We start from the raw sequence: 24,527 nt of genomic DNA, 5'->3' as shown, positions 1-24,527 counted from the left end.
TTCTACTGTAATCCGCGTAGGCTTTTGATTTTATTTTTTTCAACCGTCTTAAAGATGCATTAGACCAATCGGGGCCAGGCTTTCGTTGAGCAACAGGAACGCAGGAATTAATCGCTGAGCGCATAAAAACGCTAAAGCAATCGGTGGCTTCGTCGATAGTGGAAAAGTTGGAGCAGTCAAAATTACGGTCAAACGACACAATAAGGGCATTCATACGTTCCACATTCGTTTTGAAGAAATTTCTATTGACTGTACTGCGAGTGTGACTGTTGGTGGTGTGGGATAGTTGTACGGGATAATAAATCATCATATCCAATGAAGGATGATGAAAGTCCTCACTGAGAAGTGGAATACTACAGTGTGTTACGTATGGGAGGAAGTTCTCTAGAGCCGAAGTACCATTCACAGAGTGCAGAGGTGTGATTGAGTCGCACAAAATATTGGTTGCGGCAAGGTTTGCGAAGACCAGATCCAATTGACGCCCAGATTGATTTGCAATACCACTCAACTGAAATAATCCGGTACTATGCAACCCATCAACGAAATCGGTATTAGCCACGGAATTGCATAAAGGTGCATAATGCATGACAGAATAACATGGAGAGCAATCGGTGGCTTCTGATGTATTAGTCAGCTCCCATCTGATATCAGGTTTATTGAAATCTCCGAAGACGTATAATAAATCGCTCTCTTTAATGCGGCTTGAAATTTCACGTACACTATCATGTAAAGCGTTCATCACTGCGGGGTCATTCGCATGACTAGGCGGAATGTAAACAACGCCGATGTAAACAGAGACACCTGGCAGCAATGTTTTGATCCAAAGTTGTTCCAGTATGGTATTAGGCGATGCGATTTCACATGTCGGTATTGAAGAGGAACTTGCAATTAAAACACCCCCACCGCGTGAGAGGGCACTGTTGGAAAGATTCCTATCGCACCTGTAGATATGATAATGATCGTCAGTGAGGAGCGAAGAAGGTATGGACTGAGTAAGCCAAGTCTCGGTAAGAATGATAAAATCATATTCTGATTCTGATAGCGCCAGGCGAAGATTTGTAGTTTTCGTTCGTAGACCACGTACATTTTGGTAGTAGATAGAGAGACTGGGATGAGCTGAACGAGGTGCATCGCCGGATGCTGTGCAAGATTGCTATTCATCCGACGGGCCAGCGTCAGCAGATTCATCAGTCCGTTTAGCGTTTCGCTTCGGTCGTTTTTTAGGAGCGGCTAAGCATTCGGGAGGTGACCTAGTAGGTGTGGTGGTAACAAGCATTCGCTCATTAAGGTCAAGATGTGGTTCGTTTGTAAACAAAGCTGCGTCTGTAGTGGTCATGGCAGGTGAGGAAATCGTAACGGGCTGTGCGAGCGTATCTGTTGTAGTAGTTGGCATCGCGGCACTCCCTCCAGAATGTGAGAGAGGATTATGATAAGTGTCGGTAGCGGGAGTAACGTTTTGATCGAGCATCGAATTTGTTTCAGTTGTTGCACAGGTATTAGTGTTATAATTATTGGTCCGATAGTCACGGAACTCTCGGTAGGTAAGAGCAGAGGGCCATGTGTTAGGTGAGAGAGCCTTGTTGCGTAGAGTGGCTGGTATGGTATCTTGACGGTACAATCATAATGTAATTGTACTTTATACGTTCACTGATAGCGCACACGTACGGAGCAGGCTGGAACAGGCGCTTGTTATCCTGCCCAGGTAACGTGTAGCTCACACCCTTGCGCTCTACGTGCGCTCTTCTGTTCGGCTTCACTTTCGTTAACGGGCAAGGCAACACCAAGCACACGCGATCTCCCTTTTTGAGTTGCATACATTTATGTTCCTGCCATCGTGTGGCATCAGCGCGCGTCACATGCGAGCAGCAATTGTGGCAGTATTAAGTAGGGTAAGGTAAAATAATGCTCCCTGCTTCTACAGGGTGAGACAAGTGAGCGTTCAAAAGCACCCACCCACCCCCCTGGTGTTGGGGGAATATAGGTACCGGGGTCCAATTTAGCATCCACTGTACGATGCTGTAGAAATGCAACGCCGCCCGGTGTACAAAGTAGTCTTATAGTGGTGAAACTTTAGACCAGCTTGCTGCTTGAATGCTTGCTCCAATTGAAGGTTTTACCTTTCGGGTGGCTTCACAAACCTGCCACTGCTGCCACACTCCAGCGCTTAGTAGGAGACGATGAAACCGAGGTTGCCGTAGTTACCTAGCGAGTAGCAAAAGTCGCAACACGATGGCAACATGTTTCCGCTGTGCCCGGGACTTTGTGCACTTTGTGGACAGGAGCTTTATGCTGTCAGCGATCGAAATATGGATGAAGGTAAATAATAGGCGCACGGGTCGACAGTGTTTAAAATGAGCTTATGAAATATGAAGCTGAACGGTTGGGTTGGGTGTTTTTTTCCCATTGTTGATTAGGCCAATATTTGTGGTTCAAATAAATGTTTCGATGGTAGAAGGAGGCACAATGACAGGCCGGTTTGACTGGATGGAAATTTATTATGCGAAGCTTGTGCAAATGATGATTGAGAATAAATTTTAATCAGTTTTTAATGTGTGACTATGGTTTTAGAATGTGATATATTAATGCAGAAAGCTGTTGTATTTATGAGAATTGAAGATTTTATGTTAGAAAATCTAATTAGAAACTAGGAGAAGCTGCAGTTTTCAGATTAATTTCAGCAGTAATGACAGTGGACAGTTGCCCCTTAGCTAAACACGTGTGTAATTAGTTGTAAAAGACACGCCTGTACGTATTAGAGCGAGCTAGCGCCTTAATACGATACCCTTCGCTGACCTAAGTCTACGCACTCAATTTAGTTTTCCCCAGGCCACAAAAGCATTGGTAGTTCGTGGCAGCATTATTTCTTTGCTTTCTTTGCCTGTCCCTATTCATTTACACCACCTGTGCTGTGGATTAGTTGCTACTGCTTCGAAATGGGAAGATAAAACCCAACACCACCACCACCACCACCAACACCACCATACAAGGCTCAAGGTTAAGCTCCGCTTTTCGACAAGGCTCATTTCGGCTTTTCGTCGACGGTCCATTTCCTTCTCTCGACTGAACGTGCGGGGGCACGAGCACGAGGAAGAGGTGCGCAAAACGCACAACGGATGTCAGTGTGATGAAGATTCTGACTCGTCCCGAAGGTGCTTAGGGGGTATACTGGAGACCTAGCCGCCAACAGAAAGAAAAAAGAAAAAGCGACCGGTTCCGGGCGACCGACCGGATGATGGATGTTTTCTGACGGAAGGATAATTGAATATTCTAGTTTTCTCCATTGCTCGATGTGATTGCGCAGTGTGGCAGTGGTGGCTGTTTTTCTTTTTTGCTATTATCTGCCTGGCAACACATAGAGAGAGAGAGAGAGAGAGAGTGAATGTTTTTGAGCTGAGCCTGAATGTAGCGTTCGAAGTGAGATAAGAAGAAAGATTTAACCAAAACAAAAAAAAAAGAACACCAAAAGCAGCATCTAGATCCAGCGGATATCCAAACGGCACACAGTTTGAAGGAAATTGGAAGAAAATCACTTCAAATCACCGAATTCGGTCGACGGTTCGGAACGCCGGCGTTGTTGTCGCTTCATTAGCACTGACAGTGCAAGTCAAGTGATCGTGAATTCGGGTGGGCGTTGTGGGTTCGTACAAGAACGTTCGCAAATCTCTCCCGTTTGATGCCTCAAGCTATTTTGAGTTGTGGTGGGAAAGGCCCCCCCTAAAAATCGATACCGATGTTTTCTTGAGCAGATGGAGAGATGGGTGTTAGCAGAGCATTATAAGAGAATTGAAGGAGGCTCAACATAGGAACGATGCTTGTGTATGAAGCCAACAAATGGCTGTAGGCTAACAGAAGAAGGTTAATTACTTTGGTTTTGTAACAATTAATTCACCATTGTGTTGTGTTGATAATTAGATAAAAAGGCTTTTATTTTATTTTTTTTATACAAATGGATCGAACAAAACAACAAATAATTCGACAAAAATGCAATCTTTAAAACAAAATGAATAAGGAAAAGCATTATTGCCTCTACTCAACGCGAGCATCCACACGTGAGGTCCAGAACAGCCGAAGTCATACAAAATCATAAAAAAGTCTGTTCCTTTGCGTTTCAGCGTCCACTCGACGTTTACCGAGTCGAGCCGAATGGTTGTGTTCGTTAAACATGTGTGCGTATTAGGTAGCAGCAGTTGTACTGCTTACCTGCCGTATGCCGCTGTGATACCTAGCGAGACGCATACTGATGAGTGAAGCAATGTTCGTGTTATAAGCCTATCCCTCTTACGTTAATAGTGAGTATATAATTGTATGATATCGGCTCTGCATTCGGGCATGGGCAAGCCTGTGGGCGTTGTGTGAACGCGGGCAACGAGTTTGCTGTGAAATCGGTGGTTCAGTATGGTTCCAGACAGTCCTGCATTCTCTAGAATGTTTCATTTTGAAAGTTATTTATTGATACAAGTGTGTGATATGATAGCAATAGCTTGGAATAATACTGACCGCCAGACAGCACGACAGGCATGCACGGCAGCTCAACGAATAAACCGCGGACGTGCACGGAATGGCTGGACCTGTCTGACTGGATTCTGTCCATATTTACTTGCTGACGGACGGCACAGTATGCACACGAGCACACAAAACGGTCACATTGTATACTATCGCAAGCCACGCGACTGTTTGCTCTGGCTAAACAGCCCAACGTGTCAACAAGCGATAATTTTCAAATAACACTTAATTAAATTATTCAAAGTACAATCGATAAATGAGAGAGCGGGTATTAACGTTTCGCTTGCTACGAGTCTGCTTGCTAGCCCTGGTATGTACGGATTAGGTTAGAGTTTCATTCTTTGAAATTATTGAACTCTTGCCAGCTAACTTTAATTTCATCTTCACTGCTAACCCCACCGATTGCTCTCCCTCTCATTGGCAAATCAGAGCAGATGCCTCTGCTTGTTGTCGCCGGATGCATCAGGGGCCCGGGTAGCCAACAGGTTCGATATTCCTGGGGCCGTGCTCAATTAAGCGACGCGAGCGATTGGATTTGGTCAAGTGCCATCCACGGAGAAGCTTCCGCTCGGTTCATCTTCAGCAAGACCGCAAGAAAAGAACGTCCGCGAGCGGGTGCAAGTTTAGTGTGGTCGACCCGACAAATGGACAGCCATCACGGGACGTCGGGCGGGTGCCTCAGACGTATGGCGTAGCATTATTGTACAATCAAATTAAATTACGGAACACGATTATGAGTGAGCGGAACCGGAGGTGGGGTTCGTCGTCGAGTGCTGATGGAATAAAATCAGCGCATACTCTTGCGCTTCTTGTCACGGCGGTAACAACACTCATTCACGCTCCATTTGTACATCTTGTGCTGACAACAGGGCTGGTCGACCGCAACAGGCGTGCATTCGTTCGCTTGCATTTCACAGCGCGCGCCTTTGTTGGAGCTGTAGCGAGAGAGAGATAAGACACGCGGCTATGGCTGTGATACCCGAACGGTTCGGCACGGTTGAAGGGTATCGCGACAAATTGAGGATAGCTGGATGATGAGGCAAAGAGGGTGAAAAAACTAGTTCAAACTATGCCACACCCCGCGGCTACTATAAGCACAAATCTTGTTTGGTTATTGGAAGCTCATCCAGCATCAATCTCGCAGTGCGTGGGTCAAGCTGCATTTGCGGTTGGTGATAAATTTGCCAGTCCACCAGTACGTATGCCCTTTTTCGAGCACGTCCGAGCAGTTATGAATATGTGGGCAATGTGATAAAACTCGAGAAAAATGCACCATTGTGAAACATGAGCCAGATTCACATCGTTTGCGTGGTATACCACCCGATCGGGTGTTAGATGTGGATGCAAATAAGATACACAAAAGTGTCGAATGTCGAGTGCGAAAGTGTTAAACCAAACAAAACCATCCCAAGTGGGTGATATTTGACACTTGTCGCTTAATAAACGGTTATTTAATCGTCGCTTTTGTCACACACGTAGATGGACGAAATGACGTACGCAAACGGAGCCACTGTAATTTGTAGATGCTTATGAGGATTTTCTTTGTCAATTTAAGCTTGTCTAGGTCACATTAAGTGAATAGAATTAAGTACGCTACGCTTTCCATTCCTTGCTCAACATTTGCAAACGGCTTTCTTTTTTTCTGGAAAAACAGGATCCTCTCCTCTGTAAGCTTATCACCCTCCTAAAGGATGATAAAACATTTTTGCTTATAATTCCATTACTGATTCCTTCTTCACCAACGTGCGCAGTGCTATTTGTGCCGCGAGTGCACAAACGATGGAGCGAAGCATAGCCGAAGGCGCGTCGTAAAGTTAATCCAATGAAGCTCGTTTCAAATTATCGCTGCCATTTCCAGGCGCTGTAGAGAGCGAAAAAAAAAAGCAATATGCCCCACTGAAATGGATGCATAATTGTGTGCCTTTAAATGGCTTTTTATGTGGTTTCGTTTAGCAATGGCCAACACAAACAAGCATCGCGAAACGTTAACAGCGCATATCGATTGCTGTGCTGCCAAGACGGAGCATAATCAGTGGTTTAACGAAACACATGCATACCTTGGCCGTCATTCAAAGTCGTCATCATCGTCGTCAATTTGAGAGCCTTTTCAGCATTTAATTCGGAACCATTTGAAACCACCCCTGTGCGCGAATGTAATGCGTGATCGTGAGATCTGTCAACACATGTTACACATCTACGCTCGCTCCGGTAAATATAGCAATTGAGGCTAAGTGACAGTTATTTTCGGTGTGCCTCGGTCTGGTTCGGTTGATTGCACCCGTCTGGCGGTGTGATGGAGTGAAGAGAGAGTGAGAGCAACAAAAAAAATCAAAGAAACCTCCTAACCCACAATTGGAGTGGCAAATTCGTCTTGAAATAGAATCTCGAGCGACATCCGGACAGTCCGAAAGAGCAGTAACAACAGCTTTTTGGTGGATTGGTTGCTTCCGTGTGGTGTTTTGTAATCGGTTTTGTTAGTCCCTTGATGTCCAAACAGGGTGGAAGGGAAGCAACAACCCGACGACTCCCGGTGTCCCTTTTGTGCTGAGCCGTTCCATGGAAATCATTCGCTCAAGGATGCTCCACTCTATCTGCGGGCGGGCTCGTTTGAGTGCAGACGGAGATGCTCCACGGGAAGCTTCCGATGGGTCAAATTCAGGCGATTAAGGCATGCCGGGGGATGTTGTGCTTAAAGCTGTACTTGGTTTGGAGTGTTCTTTTGAGGATTCGAAGGTAAGAATTGTGGAATATGGTTTTGGTTGAGTCTTTAAGAAGAATTGTTCTGAGAATAGTGATCTTGAAGATACCATGGAAATGTGTTAAAAGGACGCCAATATTAATCTATTAATGTACGAAGCACTATGCTGGATATTTTGAAATGGCTTGAAAGTGTCAACTCGTTTCAAACAAAGGGAAACGACGACATTAAACTCCCAACCTCAAAAGTAGGTCTCTTCATCATCAAACTTCTATGTATCGGTGCACTCCATCGCACCAGTACAGCAATAATGTCTCTCGCCTGACATTTGTTTCCATTCCGAACATCCTCTTAAACTCGTTTATCAATTCACTCCCAATTCGCTTCCAGCATAAACCCTTTCGATCTATTGCTCTCCCGAGGAATGGGTATATGTTTCCACTCCACCGGTCAACAGGGCAAGCTGAAGGAAATTGCATTCCAGCGAGTCCTATCCTTCAGGCAAGACCCACTTTATGGTGCAGGATCATCGAAATGCATAAAGTGTGTGCGCTTCGGTAAACCACCAAAACCATCTCGATCGCAGCTGTTTGCATCGTAGTTGGGGCGTGTGCGGGGGTTTTTGGAGCTGATAGATAAGCTCCGCCGGGGGTGAGAAAGTTTTCCACTGGAAAGCTCAGCTCAGCAGCAATATGAACTGTATCGCAATGATATGAGTTGCATTGGATAGTGAACGTCGCCAGAGGGAGTGTGGCAGTGACCTATGAATCATCGTTTCGATTCGAAAATTATGGCCTGAAAAACACTAGGGAAATTGACTTACTCCCAGCAGTGTTGTTGACCTCTTGCAAGCCGTGAACGAATCACAACGAGCTAAATGCTTGTTTTGTAAGATTATTTTGCCTTTATCCTGTCTGCATGACCGAGCTGCATCATCGCGAGCGAAAGAAAGGTAGTTGAACTGTCCAACCAATTCAGCTAGAATAGAATCGCATTTTTCGCTTCCCGATAACAGTAGCGACACAAAAGCAAGAAGGGGGAAGAACAAAACAAACCCACCGAGGGTGAAAGTGGTTCGACATTTCGACCCTTAAATTTGTGCGCTGTTGTACGCGCTACGCTGCCTCACCCCGGGGCGTGTGTGCGTGTCTCTGTGGCGGAGGGTTGGTTTCGGTAGCTAATAAAATGATAATCAGCGTACCGCCCTCTTCGCGCACAGCTACGCAAGGGTGCATTAATTTGGTGTCGGTGTTGGAGTTGAAAAGGAAAAGGAAGAGCTGTGTAGGTGGCCGAGTAGAAGATGGAATGATTTTCTATGGTTACGTTTGACTTGGTTGTAAGGAGACGATAACAGTGTTGTAATACGTCACACTATTTTAAATAAAAATGTGTTAAAATTGTAGATTTTTCGAATGAAAATCATTCCATTTCTGGCAAAAATACTCAATAAAATGTTGAATTTTCTAAAACTATAGTGGAAAAATGGAAAAAAGTGCATTTTTTGTCATATGCTCGTTACTCATACGTTCTTCATTAAAAATTTACAGTAAAATCCCCTCATCAATCAATCAATGATATCGTTTTAACAATCGAAGGGGTCAAGAGGATTAAGATATCGTTCCATTTGTTCCAAAAGTTCCGTTGAAAAAATGGAAGAAAGCAAAACAGAACAGTTTCCTATTCCCATCGGGCTGTCACTTCAAGCTGTGTGTTTTGTCCATTAAAGTGTCACCCCTTGCAGGGCTTACGTTTGTGGAAGATTGCTATCGATCTTACGCTTCAAGTGGAAATTTGATTACAGGGAAACCCTCGATGAAACGAAGGAAAGAAACAAAGAAAAAACAACCCACCCGACTGCTGTTCAAACAAACCGAACCCGGATGGCGGTAAAATGTGCCTCAATATTTTTGGGTTGCAATAAAAGCATTACTTTTTACGAGTGAATTCCATTTAGGGATTTCTTGTGCCTTATTCTTTTTGCTTTTCATGTTTGATTGAGGAAATAAACAATATTTGCTCTGTAGCTTTATTTTAGCGCTCTTTTTTCCGGTGTAGAAAGTCCTACTTTTACTTGCAAGCCGTTTGCATGTCTAGGGAAAGTTTCGGCAAGCTTACCTCGTTAACAATTTTTCCGTTTTCCCCGTTTGCACGCCGAAAAGAGGCTTTCCGTGGCAGGCTGAAGGGATAGTTAATGGCTGGTTTGGGGCTGTTGTTCGGAGCAGCAAACCGTTGTCCGTTTGTTATTCTTTGCCAAGCTGGTTCACGGTTTGCTTGCCGGAGTCGTTCCGAGTCGTACCGAGTACCGGGTGTCGTTTGGTTCCTTTCTTTGCTGCACGGTACACTTTTTACTGAGGTGGGGAATTTCCTACACCACTCGCACGCTCTTCACAGTGCGCTTACACGGTGCGCTGCTGCTAGCAAATCACCGCTGCGGTGTTGGAGAATGGAAATACACAACATCAAGGACACATGAAAGGAAAAAGGCAAACACACAACACACACTCACACTCACAGACACACAGGTTTACTCCTTTCTTTCCACAACTACCCGCGCATTCTCAACCCCCAAATGCAACTCTAATCCTTGCACCGTTGATAATTGTTGGCAGGAATGGCTATGAGTGTGCGGATAATTGAAAGAAGCGTTTGTAACGAAGTAGGGAGAGTCAAAAACAAAACAAAAAAACACCAAATACCACCCTCGCACAGGGAGGAAAATACACACATTGAAACGCATACACGCAAGGGAAATCACACACGCACCATGCACGGGATGCGCACGCACGGGAAAGACACACACTAGCAACACGGTTTCGGATGCGTTCGATACGTATTACACTGCACTAACGACTCGTTCACTCGTTGCTTGCTGCGGGTGTGCAGATACGGATTGAAGGTTCGTTGTGGGTACTAATCATGCAAAAACGACTTTCACGGAAGTGAGGAGGAGTAATTTACATTAAACCAATGCGTGGTTATAATTCACTAGGAAAGTATTCTTTAAATTGATAAAAATTGTAAAAAATAGGAATCTTCGAATCTTTTGATACAAATAATTTAATAGCCGTTATCCACAAAAGAATAAATGAAGGCATATATCCTTATATTCAATCTTCCAGATTTCCATAAAAATGATGATGAAGTGAAAAAGAGTAATAAAGATTATTGATGCTAATATAAAAAAATCCATAAATTTAGCTAAAATAATATGCGTTGTTTCCACGCTTCCTTCGACCCCACCAGCAACGGCGAGCAACGCTGATGTTTTGCACACTCCCTCCATCCCCCCAAAAACAATCATCACAATACACACCACGCACACTGTCATCTCCCTTTATGCGCACAAACACCACCACATTCCACTGCCAAAACCGCAAGCTGCTGCGCGAAGAATGAATGGAAAAGCTAGCCACAAACACTCACACCAACACAAGCGCATACGTTTTTTGATGCGGAAAATCAAAGGATATAGCCGCAACCAGCCGTCTGTTGGGCAAGAGGCGAAGGTATAAGGTTAGGGGTAAACAGTCCCGGAAAAGGATTTTCCTGTTTTTTCTGCTCACACCAGATGGAACGTAGTGTTTTTCCCCATTGGGAATGTGTGTTTTCCTTTGCTTTGTAAACTCTTCTTGCCCATCAGCTAGTGCTAACGGAATGTAATTTTCATGCCTACATACACTCAGACGCACACATACACAGTTAGCAAAACTCACATACACACATTTGGTGCTGAATTCCACGAGCGTTCGGGCAACGGAGCGGTACCAACCGAGCTCGAGCACGATAAGAACGGAACTGAGGAACCTCAATTGGTGACGGTACGGCGCGTGAGAGAGAGAGCGAGTGAATGATAGAGAGAGAAATGGCATTCCGAAATGGCAGATGAAGGATTTCCAAATACGCACGGACGCACGCACGTGAGATGTTGCGCAAAAATGCGCTCCCACACGGTGTGTGTTGCTCGAGAGTGCGCGCTCTTACTCGTTCTCTTTCGCTCTCTGCTGCTCTCTTGGAATACTTTATCTTTACATTGCTCAGTAATTTGTTGTCTGTCAGTCGATAGTGGGTGGAAAAGTTTACAAACGGTTGATGGTTTAGACACAAGCTTAAAATTATGTTGTTGAAGATTTTAATTAAAATTGTGACGTCAAATTATTTTTAAACAGAAAAGCATATCTAAAAGAATCTAATTGTTCAAATCTATGCTCTTTATCGAAAATAAACTTGGATAAAACACAAAAATTACATAAGAAAATAGAATTTAAAGGTAAAATAAACTTATAAACATGAATGAAAACAGTAAATGATACCAATCCGGCTCGAAGGACTAATATTGGTGAAGCGTTTGCTGCACAGCTGGGAGTAAATACACTCCTATAGTTTGCTTTTGTTTTTGTTTTGTTTTTTGTTTGTGCTATTTTGTTGTTTTTTCGTTTTTGTAAGATTTTAATGATTTTTTGCATTAAAAATTCGATTATTACCATTCTGTAACTGTCACTTTGATTCGAATGTTAGCTGTCGGTTCGCTTCAACACCATCAAACAGACCAGCTCTCTCATCCCATTCTCTTCTTTTCAATGCTCTGCTCTATTTGTTATCCCATAATCTCTGCCATTCTCTACCACACTCATCGAAACTTTCTCTCTTTCTCTTCAAGTATGCTCAGCTGCGGACGGGCATTGTTTGGTATCAGCGCACCCGTACGGCAGGTGAATTTTGCGGGATGCCTTCCATCCCCCAAAAATACGACTAATGGAACCGACGCACTATCGTACTGCTATGCGCATGCGTCGCTCCTGGCCCAGCACACCCTCGTGCACAGCTTCGCGTTCTTCTCCCGCGTGCTTCCTTCCAGGGCTGTCTACAAGCTGTACGTCAAAAAGGGCTCGTGACAACTGCTACGCGGCTTATCAGCTTATGCTCTGGGCGCGCTTGCAGACCCGGTTCCGTACTGTTGTGCCTTCGCTGGCAGGCAGGAGTCGGAGTCGATGAGTCATCGAGGACGCCAACATTGCCAAACAGTGGAACATGGAAACAGCCATATGCAACAATTTGTGTAGCTAGCACAACATGAAGCAAAAACAATAGAGAAAGAAAATTCAAAACGCTAGCAAGAGAGTTTATAGACAAAGGAGGAAGGTTGCTGAAGAATTTTATCTTAAACATTATATATGAACTATTCGATTTAAAGGAGCTAGTGTTCTGGCAAAATAGTTTACCAGCATTTTGTTAAAAATCATTAAAAGATATCATGGTTTTATCGTCTTATTATCATTCACAGCAACCATTAGAAATTTCGGAAACAACTGGCACAATTCCAGCGTTTATACTTCGCCGTTACACCCACCCACACAGACACATAAACAGTGTGCAACATGTAAGACGCACCCGAGTCGGAAGGTCGATTGCGTCACGTGAAATGCAAACCACGTTCCTGCGACTGCAATGGATGAGACGCTCGCCCTTAGCTACGACAAACCCCCCCTTCAAGCAAACCACCACAAACGGTTCTCCTCGTTCTCCTTTCCCTCTTCTTCTGGCCAAAACTTGCAAAAGGGCATGCGCCGCCAACGCCAACGATAAGGCAGGTCTCGAACATTTCTCGCAGACGTCGACATTCAGTGTCGGTATTGATTTCCGTCCGTTTTATGTTTCCGCTGCTTCGTGTGTGCGCGTCACCGTCGGCAGTGTTCGGTGTCGGGGACGATGGTTTGACACAATTTCGGCCCGGTCGGTGCGGGGGGGGGGGGAGATGAATCTGACAGTGCAGCACAGTGCATGACGCTGTGCTCAGTGCGCTGGAGGTTTCTTTTGCGTACGCGCGGCAAAGGAGGTCGAACGGGAGGCGAGTGATAACGGAACTTACTTCCGATGGGAGGCCCGGGATCGTGCCTGACGTGTGGTACGCTGTTGCGGTTGTGTGATTGTTTACATCGCTTATCGCATCCATTCGGGATGGTTGTAGATACAATGTGTGGAATTGGGTGCCGTGGGGTTAGGAAATGATGTAAGAGAGACAGGTTTCTAGTCTCTAAGCTCTTCATTTTCAAGTCTCCTAAGATGTTTGTGGGCAGTTAATAATTCACGAAGAAGCTGGAACCTAATTCGATAATAAAAAAAACTCTATGACCGTTAAGTTGTTGTTGTGCTACTATATAAACACATGTAGGAGCAAATAAAAAAAATCTTTTTTTAACGAACTATGATAACTGGCTTGGGCCGTCATGGATTCAAGCCCTGAATGTACGGTGTCCCCATATAAAGGACTGACTACCGTCACTGAAAGCCAAGCCAACTGTCATCAAATAAACTGAAAATAAGGTACTGAGTCCGATTAAGGCAAGCTGTATAACTGAAAACAGACTTTGCTGTTGGGGAAGCAAAGCCGTTGAAATATTTCACACGCAGGGCTGCTAGCAAGCTTGCATACAAACTTGTTACCCAGCCCGCAAAAGCTCACTTTCGCAACGATTTACGAGCAACCGAAAATAAAAAAGTTTTAGGAATTGTATGGGCCCATACAAAGGTTATAGCGGGTTGCGCACTGGTTTGAAATTTAAACGCACTTTAACGTAACAAAACGTTAAGAGTTGATCGTTTAGCATTTGTTTGATGCGGGGAGGTTAAATATTTTCCCTGAAGGTTACCAATAATTGAATACATTAAGAAGCAAATCCCATAGAAAAAAAAACGCTCGAATAATTCAAAACTTTAATATAAAAACAATCGCGTATGAAATGTTTTTCGATATTTTTTAAAGACTGTATCGCAATAAAAGCACTTGAAGCTGCAATCTTCTACTACAATATTCTGAAATAAGTAAAATGTGTTGTGTTTTAATAGATGTTTCCTTTGCTATCAATTGTAATGGGTACCCTCATAAGCGAATTCATTCTCAACAATTTATAGTATCGCATCAAGATTTAATTAAAAGAACATCATCAGCCCATCTTCAAACGCACCTACCTCTGAAACTGCAATCACTCTAACACGGAGTAAATCGGAATTCCATCCTGATGCAGCAATTAGATTCGAGTACGGTCGCTTCACCGCTATCACCGCTGCACGTTCAGCATACGTTACATACGTCGGGATTGGTGTTCAGGCCCTATTAAGAAACCGCACCAAAGCACCAGCTGCTGGCCAATATGCGTACGAGCGATGTGAACAAGCGATAGGCACGTGAGACTCTAGAACGGTGGTTTTGCGTTTTTCGTGCTCACTGTTGTTGTTGTTGTGTTGGTGGGTTACGGTGGTGACCGTAATAGGCTCGTCCAGGCACAGGAAGAGAGATTATAATCCATTAAGCGTTTAATCACGAAGCACTGGCACTGGCTCGTGCGCCAAGCGTACCGTCGATAGCACGTAGCACCGGTTAGGGGTTCCGAGCGGCGGAAAATCAGTACCACCAGCGTCGTTGGTGTGGCAACCCGATGAATATTCACTGCCACTTCATTACGTATTCTATCCGCGGTCGCACACTTCAGCCGGAAGAGGTAAACAGTTTGCTTTTGCGTGAAATTTATTACATTGACACTATCTCCCATTCTCTCTCTCTCTCTCTTTCTTTGCCGGCGTACCGGTATGGTGGGTGCACGAATAACGGTAAGCGATAGTTTTGTACGGGCGGCACAAAGCAGCAATTAGTGCTTTTTCCCGGTTTTGCCACACTGTTCTGCGGGGGATGCTTCATCGTTATTGGATTAGGGAAATAATTATTCAACACGAGAGAGATGGAGAAAAACTCGAGCAGCTATTTCATTAGTACAAACAAGTTAAAGTTGTTGTGCATGAAAACAATCGCTAGCAAATAGATTTTCTTTGTAAGCTGTGGAAGGAGCTTAAAATCTAGTAAATAATAAAATCATAACTAAAAAACGAATACTGATAATATAAGATATAAAATAATATTGAAAAATAAAAGAAAAAACAAAAGGAATTAGAAAACGTAAAATTATCTTATTACAGGGTTTTCCATTCCAATTAACAACTGTTCACAGTCAACTAGCAATCCTCGATTTGAAAAACACGATTGTCTACCACTTACAAACAAGCCAAGCCGTTTTTGGTACACTGTCCATTTCAATTTCACAATTGTCGTCTTCGAAAACACACGTCAGATGCGGCACGGGTTGTTTTGGTTTTGGCTGGAACGTGTATCACTTGAAGTTGGGAAAGCTGAGCAACATGGCCATGTTAGGCAGTTTTATATATATTTTAATTTTTAATACAATGCAAAATTTTTTACATTAATCCGTGCTTTTACTGGTAGCAAATGAAAAAAAATTACAACGTCCCAAAATAACTTAAAAACTGTAACGCTCTAAGAATAACGTAAACCAAATGATAAAACTGCTTAGCATGTCCATATTGCTTAACTTTTCCATATTCTCATATTCAATCAAGACCTGTTTACAGCGTGGTTCAATTCTTATACACAAGTGATACACGTTCCAGCCAAAACCAAAACAACCCGTGCCGCATCAGACGTGTGTTTTCGAAGACGACAATTGTGAAATTGAAATGGACAGTGTACCAAAAACGGCTTGACTTGTTTGTAAGTGGTAGACAATCGTGTTTTTCAAATCGAGGATTGCTAGTTGACTGTGGACAGTTGTTAATTGGAATGGAAAACCCTGTAATGCACAAATGAAAGAAGAGAAAATAGTAGATATTTATCTAAGTAACCATGTTGCTTTGCAATTATATGATCTTACCTTTTTCTTCCTTTGCTGAGTTCAACGATTTCAACGATTTAGAAAACACTCGCAATAAACAATAAGCCGTTGCTTTTGTCTTTATTCAATGTTATGTTTATTTCTTGTTTTGTTTCGTTTTCGTTTGTTTTGTTTGTTTGTTTGTTTCTTCTTCTGTGGTTTGGGTTTTGCTTTTGCTATTGAACTATTCGCTTAACGGCGATCCCCGCCCCATTATGGTGCGTACGTCTGATTTGAGATTTTTAAACACATATCCTGTACTCTTAACAATATAATCAATAACCTTTAACAAATTCACAATCCTTAGTTTGTTGCTTTCTGTTTTGCACGCGTAGTGCGTTTTCTTTGTGTGTGTGTGTGTGCGTGTGTGTTTCGGTATCATCTCGAGCTTACGTGTGACGCTCAGCTTTAGCTATGTTTTGATTAACTTGTTACTTGTTTGTTTAGTATCGATTTGATTCACTATTTGGCTAGTTGTTTTGATCTTTTCTCTTTCACGCGTCCTCCCATTTTACCCTTGAGGATCCAACAGATATTTGGATCATTGTTTTGTAGTCAGACGTGAAGCTAGACGAGTATGGGGCAATGTTGGGAGCTGCAGATCTGCTCCGTCCCGTAACTTGGCGTGAAGCGTGAAGGATAAGATTCAATTTGCTTTTAGCGCAGCTGCCGGCGTGAGCCTCTGGCTGGTTGGTCTTTCTAGGTCTTCGCGCATTGTTTCCCCATGTGAGCTGTCAATTCTTCGGCATACACTGAGATTGCATGTTACCCACTGCTTTTAAAATATATGGTACACCATACACGTACGTACACAGGCGCAATCTAATGTTTCGCAGCGTAGCTTAACAGTTTGTATTTTAATCTAGACAAACGGGGAAGTGCTTCCCCTCAAATATATTCCATTACTATGTACATTAGATCGCCGTGATGGTGAAGTGGGCTCCTTCACCGATCGCCACGATCTGTTTGTGCGTTGTTTGACACATATGATATAGTTTTGTTTTTTTTTACAAATTCCCTTTTCAAAAATAGTGTTTGCTTCTCCGCTCTTCAACGTATTTCCCATACTCACTCGTCGCCCAACTTCTTATACTTTTATATTTAATACTTAAATATATTAACAATCTACCATCTGCCCCAGCCCATAAACCTATTAACTTTTGTTTCAATCTGTACGTTTCGTCCGCATATTTGGCATTACGCTGTAAACACTCCTGGGGCAAACCGCTTTTTTTTTTAGTGCTGTCTGCAGTAATGCAAAACATCCAAACATGCATCGTCTCGCGTTTAAACTTCTTCGGGCAGAAAGAAGTATCGAGACGTGCGTACCCTTATCCGCTAAAAACATCCCGCATCGTTCGTTTGTGTTTTGTATTTGGTTTGATAATGTACAGTAACGTTGTATACGCTAGCCTTCTGTGCCGCCCTCCTTTGCGTTTTTGTTTGTTTTGTTGGACATTTTGGCATAATAAGTACGTATAGTTAAAGTTTTTCTCCCATTTTATTTTATATATCTAGTGTATACTATGCTATATGTATGTATATATGTGCGTGTTTGCACGCTTTGTTTGTTATAGACACATTCAAATCCATCCGCAACTGACGGCAGCCGTTTTGTACGGAGCTGTAACAACCATTAAAAGTAGTCTAAATTGGCTATATCTGTGTTACACACACATTCACACACACACACACATACACTTACACTCTCCCTTGGCTTAGTCCATTTCATCAAATAGCATTCTGTCTAGCTACATGGTTCCTATACACTAAAACTCTCGGTGGCATTTGCTGAGTGGTTACGGGTTGATTTCGCTGTTTCGTTTTGTTTTTCCTCCTTCCCATCTAGGATGCTTTGTCCTTACGGCTACGTATGTTTGCGTACGATTTACTTTACAATTCAACTATATGATCTATTAAGAGTTCCTACACATTTTTATAACAAAAAACGGGTTTGTGTTTCTTCTAATTCCTTACTTCGAACTCCTGGCCGGCATGCTTAACTAGCTTCGCGTACACACAACTCTTACATTACGCAACATTATGTAAGCAATCGTGATCCTGCTGGGGATCATTTTACAGGGTAGTGTGTGTGTGTGTAAGGATTTTAACTTTAACTACACAACCACAGCACCTTCCTCCTCACGCCTCGTCTTACCGCACGCTCACGTGTACAAGAAGCAGAAGATGTCGATTACATGCACAAAACAAAGGGTACATTGGCAGCGATTAACCAATTTTGTCCTGCAAACCTTCTCGCACTGTTCTCCCGTCCTGGTGGATTGAACGTGACTTTGATAGCTTATTTCGTCCAACAGAACTGTTTAATTTTTAATTTAAAACAACAGAATTTTTGAACACTAATCAACGATTGAATGTCAGGTGTGAACCTGATCATATAATGAGACCGATCACCTCATTGCGTCGTAAGATGTTCGTAACAAAGAAGAACGCAGTGTCACACGAGATCGTCTCATTAAAACCGCCTCTAAACAAAGCCCAGTTTCTCTAAAACTCTTTCCCAAACAAAAACAAAACCCTTCCAAGGGCCAGTTTGGCACAGGCAAAAAGGACAAATTAATTGGAAGCATTCCGAACCGCGCATACCGGCTGCACGTTTTGTGTTGTGCTGCTTCTTAGCGCAGTTTAAGAACCAGCACAAGAAACGTACACTCTGCCGGTCTGGGGGATCGTCCCAGCCTGCTTTTCTTTGTTTCGTTCGGCTCCAGCACGCTAATAATCATTATTTTTAACGATTAGTCATACCGTTCCGGACTTGGGTGGGGTGGCGGAGAGACCATTGTTTCTAGCTGTCGCTGCTTCCGCAATAAGGAAAGAAGGATTCGATGCCGAAGCTTCCTCTTCCTGCTGCTGGTGCTGCTGTTGTTGCTCAGTGTCAGTGAAAGGACTTTTGTGTGAATGGGACATTTGTGTCTATAATGGTACGTGTGCAATTAGCAGCAAAAGTGTACTGTAGGGTGTAGATGGTATGGAGAAGTAGCCGAGCGGATCGTTTGATTTCAGCAGATTCAGCTACAGTAATATCAACTATTCAACCAGCAAAGCACACAACAGCACTGTGTAACACTGGCCTTGTCGTTTGTGCTTTGGATGGTTTTATAGACGTTTGTGAAGGAAATAGAACAGAGTTGTTCCTTTAATGCTTTACCTGCTTTGTATGTCTAATTATTGCTCCAACACGTTCATTAAAGTGCCGACGGATTTTTAAATGAAAATAAAGATAATTTATAAAACACCAAAATGCTTTCCCTCTGAGAAAAACTAATAACGATTTTCCTTCCGCCCCACGAGCAGATCCCACTGTGCCATTAGACAGCACAACGGAAACGCTTGTCAACAGCTCGATTGAACGGCGTAATGAGTAACTTGTTAGAGCATTTCAGGGCAGAGATAGCAAGCTGTGTCGATGGATAATTTCCGGTCGTCCGGTTCGTGCGAATGCTGTAGCACCACCCAGCTACGGCTACGGCAGGCGGCGGGCATGCCTTATTAGGTGTAAAATTTCCGTCACTCGTACCGCATTTCACCTAATCCCAACTTTGACAGACATTCATAGAAATGGGAGCTCGGCTCAGGGTTGGCGTAATAAATGTCGTTAAAAATGTAATAACTGTTCGAGTGAAGGGTTTGGTTTCGCCGAAGGAGAGCCATAAAAAAGGGCGAGGGTGGTTTCGAAAGGATCAATCGCAGGTTGTTCGATGGATGGTGGATCAAGTGGCGTGTTGAGTGGGTGACTTTTCTTGGCGCTGTTCATAAAACTGAGGCAGCTTATTTCGCCGATTACAAAGGACAATTTTGTATTCTGTTTGATTTTGAGGCATTCAGGCGACGAACGGCACTGCGGGTGCGGGTGGTTCAAAGAGATAAAATTTTAATAATTCAAAGCATTCAGCGAATGTGTTCTTTAATTAACTTCCCAACATTTCCAACTTTACTGAGAGTTTGAAACTTTAGTCATCCAGTATCACGTCACCACTGGCACAAGACATAATCTGCCAAGAGAAACATATTGTTCGGGCCCATTCATTATGAAAGCATGCATATATTTAAAACCATTGCCTTCTTTCGCACCGGTTAAGGAATGTGAATGCAAAGCTTGAATAAAATCCTTGTTCGAATTTTTCTCTTCATTTCGATAAACAAAAGGGTTTAAAGTTTAGAAGTTTCCTATTCCTTAAGGAAAGGGCAGGATTATGCAAATCTGGAAAGTTGCGCTGAAGACAACCAAGACCCAACCCAGCTGGGAACGATTGAGAGGGCAACGATACAAACGAACACCCATTGAGGCGTCTTGTCTTATCTATATGTGTGTTTTGAGGCTTATCATATGCATAGCTATTGGACATTTACGCAGGGGTTTAATAAGGCAATCATCTTATAGAGAACCTTTCACGAACCATCGAGTAGGAAAAAAAAATCTTTTCAAACTTTAAGGCTGTACAGTGTGCGTGTGCGTGTGGAGCCAGCAAAGCCTACAGCATCCTAACAAACGTGTTTCCACACAGAAGTTAACTTAATTTCACCATTTAGACCCAAAGCAAACGGGTACAGCGGACCCCCCCCCCCATAAAGGGGGACACGCATTGGGGGTTGAATGTTTTAGGAAAATTAAATAATTAAAAACATAGAAGCATTTCAAATTCACCCCCACGCGCTGTGTGTCGTTGTAGTTAAGTCGCTCGAAAGGGCACACAAAAGGAAAGGCGAAACCAACCACAACGCTTAATTTACAGTAGTGGGAAAATTTAATTACAACCCTTGGAATGGAGCTGAAGAAGAAACAGCAGTGTTGCCGTTACTTAAAATAGATACTTTTGAATGGCAAAAAAAGAAGCTGCACAGAATATAAAAAAAAATGAAACAGTTCGCCTGTTCCTGTTGCCACCGTGTACTGTGTGTGTGTGTTTATTTTTTGTGAAAGCCATTTTGGTTCAGTTGATGACGAAACTCGACAGCATCTTCCGCCATTGCTTCACATTTCACTGACAAAACCGGGCGACCGACACCATTAGATGTGTCAACAGTACGCGCACCGGCGCCAATTAAACACATTGCGTTGGGCTTATTTTCATTACTTGAAACAACACGCGCGAGGCGGAAGCGTCCAACAGAACAAAAATACCACTCCAAACAATAAAGCATACGCGCCTGCAACGCACGGCAACGTTGCTAAAAGGATTGTAATCAAATTTGCCCAACCGGAGCCACCTTTCTTTCTGCCGCAAAGGTCCGAAGCGTTCGTCAGCGGTTGGGTCAAAAGCGTTCGACATCAAACGCCAAAACTTTTGCGGGTACGTTTGGTGTGGTTTTTCTTCGCTCATTACTGTAGCCCCTTTTTGGTGTGGGTGTGGTGGTAGTTTTTTTGCTTCTCTTTTTTGCCCCTTCCCAAAAGACTTCCCGTTTTTTTTGGACGTACAGGAAGTGCGCTACGTGCAGAAATTACACAATGGTGTAGGATGAAAACCACAACAACAACCAAAACAACAACGACAACAAAAAACGCAGCTACCCCAAAAGTTCCGGTCAAAGTTTCGTCCGTCAAAAATTAGCCCATAACAACGTAATCATCATTCGGGGTGGTAATTCTACACTGATCATTTATAATGTTGCTTCGCTGCTAAAGGCTGCGAAACAAGCGAAACAAAACGAAAGAAAAAAAGCGCACGAGAAAAGGAACGGCAAACATCTGGCAACGAAGGGAGGCGTACATTTGCAAATCATTTTGCTGGTTGAGCTTTCTTGGAAGATTTTTAAACCCAACCTACAAACCTCCCGCCCAACGTTACCGAAACCGTCACCAAACCAGAGGAAAGCATAAAAATCGATCCCTTTCGCGGTTTGCCGCCCAACCCGAAGCTTACGCGACTTCTTGCATCCACGCTTCCATTCAAATCAATCGTCCAAATCGCCAACAATACCACCGAAGCGAGCGAAAGAATACGTGGAGAAACGTTCGGAAGGGAGCAGGAAGAAAAATAATAAACCCTTTCTCAGGATTTTCCAAAAAGGTTACTGACGCACTTGCCCTTTTCCCCGCTTCTGCGTTCACACACACACACACACACACACACCCCTACGAGCGCGCGTGCGATCCAGATTGTTGATGAGTTTTTCATTGTTTTGTCACCGTCGTACGTCGCTTGTGAGTGCTTTTGTGGCTGGGACAGTTTTCCCCGGAGCGGTGAATTTGAGAACGGAAAAAAGAAAAGCCAAAAAAATACATCACCGATAGGCTCGATATTATGATATCGGGAATCGAATCGTTAAGAGCAACGCAGACACCAACCAACGAGGAGCAATAAAAAAAAAGAGAGAGCAATCATGCACGGGCAGGAAGTACAGCACAAGCCTGAGGAGTGGTAGTTTTTGCTTCAGCGGGTTAAAGAAAGCAAAACCGTGTCCACATCTCTGCCTCGTTGCTGTATGTTGAGCGTGTTATTTTTTTTTTTTGCTGCCGCTTCGAGACGCCCATCAATCTCTCATCAACTTTGATACGCACGTAGATGCGCTTATCGATATCGAGCAGCTCGCCGGCGACTTCCAGCTTCGTCAACAATCGATTCCGTGAGGCCCGGGACGTTGGGGCAGCGGAAAGAAAACTGCTACAAAAAAAAAATCAACCTCCCCATCAATGTCATTCGTTCTCCGGTTACGCCCGTCCGGGCACGAGCAGTGTCACGATCGTTAGAGGAGATTTGCTGTAGTGGTTTGGGTGAAGGTGGGAAAAAATAGAACAGGAATCGTGGAGTGAGAAAGGATGGATGAACGCTTAAGACATCCACCGACCGATATCGATACGCACGGTGGGGTAGCAAAGCCCAAGCGCAAGTGGAAAAGCATCGTTAGGGCACAGTGGGACACGGTAGTGGACATGCCAATGGACCCTTTAACACGATGATGTTAAATGATAATACGCTGGAGCATTTGAATGAGGATTGTTGTTAAAATTAATAAAAACCATTCAACAGATGTATCTCATTTCTGGAGGAATAGTAAGTGGTGAAGTCATTAGATGGTGGAGGCATTAAAAAGTCAACCTAGATCCTGTCATACGCTTCAGATGTAGACATCGTTGGTCTGTGGCTCTTCTAGGTAGCTGTAGACTAGACCTACCTAGGGGTGACGTAGGATAAGCGAACAATCTTTTGAAGTCGTCCATAATCTTGGGTCAAAGGTCATCCCGACAACTGCACGAAAACTGAGTCGCGCACTGGTCGCACCATCCAGTCATTCTATACCCATAGAAAGCAGTTTAACTTCAAGAAATCGTCTTGGCAGACAGAGATATCGCACCTTTGTAGTACCAGTACTCACATACATATCTCGTGCGGCGTATGAAGCTCGTCAAGCTCTGGTGGGTTTATTGGGATATAATCGAACGACCCAGCCAATAAAGTCCGTTAACACTCTGAGCGCAGGCATTTTGCATTAGCTTTGTGCGGAGAACACACTACAAGAGAGAGGAGAGCGAGGAAAGCGTTTCATTGGCTCACGATCGTTCACTCCCTTTCCGATCCTCACGTACGATGCCGCTTCTGCAATAGGCGCTCTCTCTTTCTTCCCGCTGCAATACGCTCTGCTGAGAGTTGCTGAGAGACCAATCACAGAGAAGGAGAGTGAACAAAGCTGTGATTCCAAACCGAGCCACACAGCGCCCAGAATGTTAAGGTCGTTCGCAATGACCGAGAGATCGTGGTACGAAGCCTCATGTTGAGGAGCTAAGATTGCATGGAAGCGTTCTCCATTAAGGCCGGAAGCCATGACATTAGCAGGGATTAGTAACCCTTGATGTTTGTTATTTTGTATTTCGTCGAATTTATATTATCTTTATTGCGAAGCAAATTATATGTTTAAAATAAAATAACACACATTGAGTTTAATTTAATTCAACTCAAACCAATGAAAATAATCAATCATGCAATTATATTTTGTCCCCAACCAAACCCACCGTGCACGGAGTCTAGATGTCGCGTTGCAGAGATTTTGTTTTACCCTTTCGCATTCCGCGTTGTTCCGATCGGAAAACGCTGGGCGTTTTTTTTCTTCTTCTCTCAAATATAACGACGAGATAAAGTCACAAGCTTGAGACATCATTGAAACACCGATCCGTATAAACTGCAACCACAGCGGTGAGCGAAGGGGGGTTTTACCGCGCGCCAAACAAAGCAAAGCATAAAAAATGTCTTGCTTTTTTCAACTAAAAAAAAAGATACACCAGAAAGTAGGAACACAAAAAAAACCCCACAACCCCGGGAAACACAAATGGTTGATTGATTGCTTTTGAAATGGTATTCCCGCCGATCCTGGCTGGCTCGCACGAAGGCAGGAAGGCCGGAAAATGAGACAGTGGAAAATGGAAAGCTCTCGAACCACAAGTTTGGGATTTGGAGGGCAAAAAAGAGAGAAGGACAAAGGACAGTGTAATGTGAACGGTTCGTTTGCTTGCAGCTGGGAAACCACTCCCGAAAACCTAATCTAATCAGTGCGTACGGACAACCGAATGCTGTATACTGTCACACGCACACACACACTTTGCCGGGCTTCTGGGCAGCTGCGTGGCCTTCCCGATCGCGGTTTCCCCCTATTTT

At 43.7% G+C, this 24,527-nt stretch overlaps 1 protein-coding gene across 15 annotated transcripts in view; it reads right to left on the bottom strand.

Moving 5' to 3' along the window:
* The window catches only part of LOC121594546 (kazrin), a 69,462-nt gene extending 58,450 nt beyond the window's left edge, over positions 1–11,012 (bottom strand). For 7 of the 15 annotated variants that reach the window (XM_041917922.1, XM_041917929.1, XM_041917930.1 and 4 more), the window contains exons 1-2: positions 10,919–11,012; positions 9,317–9,629 (exon numbers count right to left, since the gene is read on the bottom strand). The gene's annotated coding sequence lies outside the window, so the exon portion shown is untranslated. Of the gene's footprint in view, positions 1–9,316; positions 9,630–10,878 lie in introns of all 15 variants that reach the window. The other 8 variants (XM_041917934.1, XM_041917932.1, XM_041917933.1 and 5 more) reach the window with 5 other exon arrangements.
* Between the last annotated feature and the right edge of the window lie 13,515 nt (positions 11,013–24,527).

Source organism: Anopheles merus, chromosome 2L, assembly GCF_017562075.2.
Source record: "Anopheles merus strain MAF chromosome 2L, AmerM5.1, whole genome shotgun sequence".
In the NCBI taxonomy this organism is placed as follows: Eukaryota; Metazoa; Arthropoda; class Insecta; order Diptera; family Culicidae; genus Anopheles; species Anopheles merus.
The sequence above is the reverse complement of the archived record's forward strand: the minus strand, read 5'-3'. Positions and strand labels throughout refer to the sequence as shown.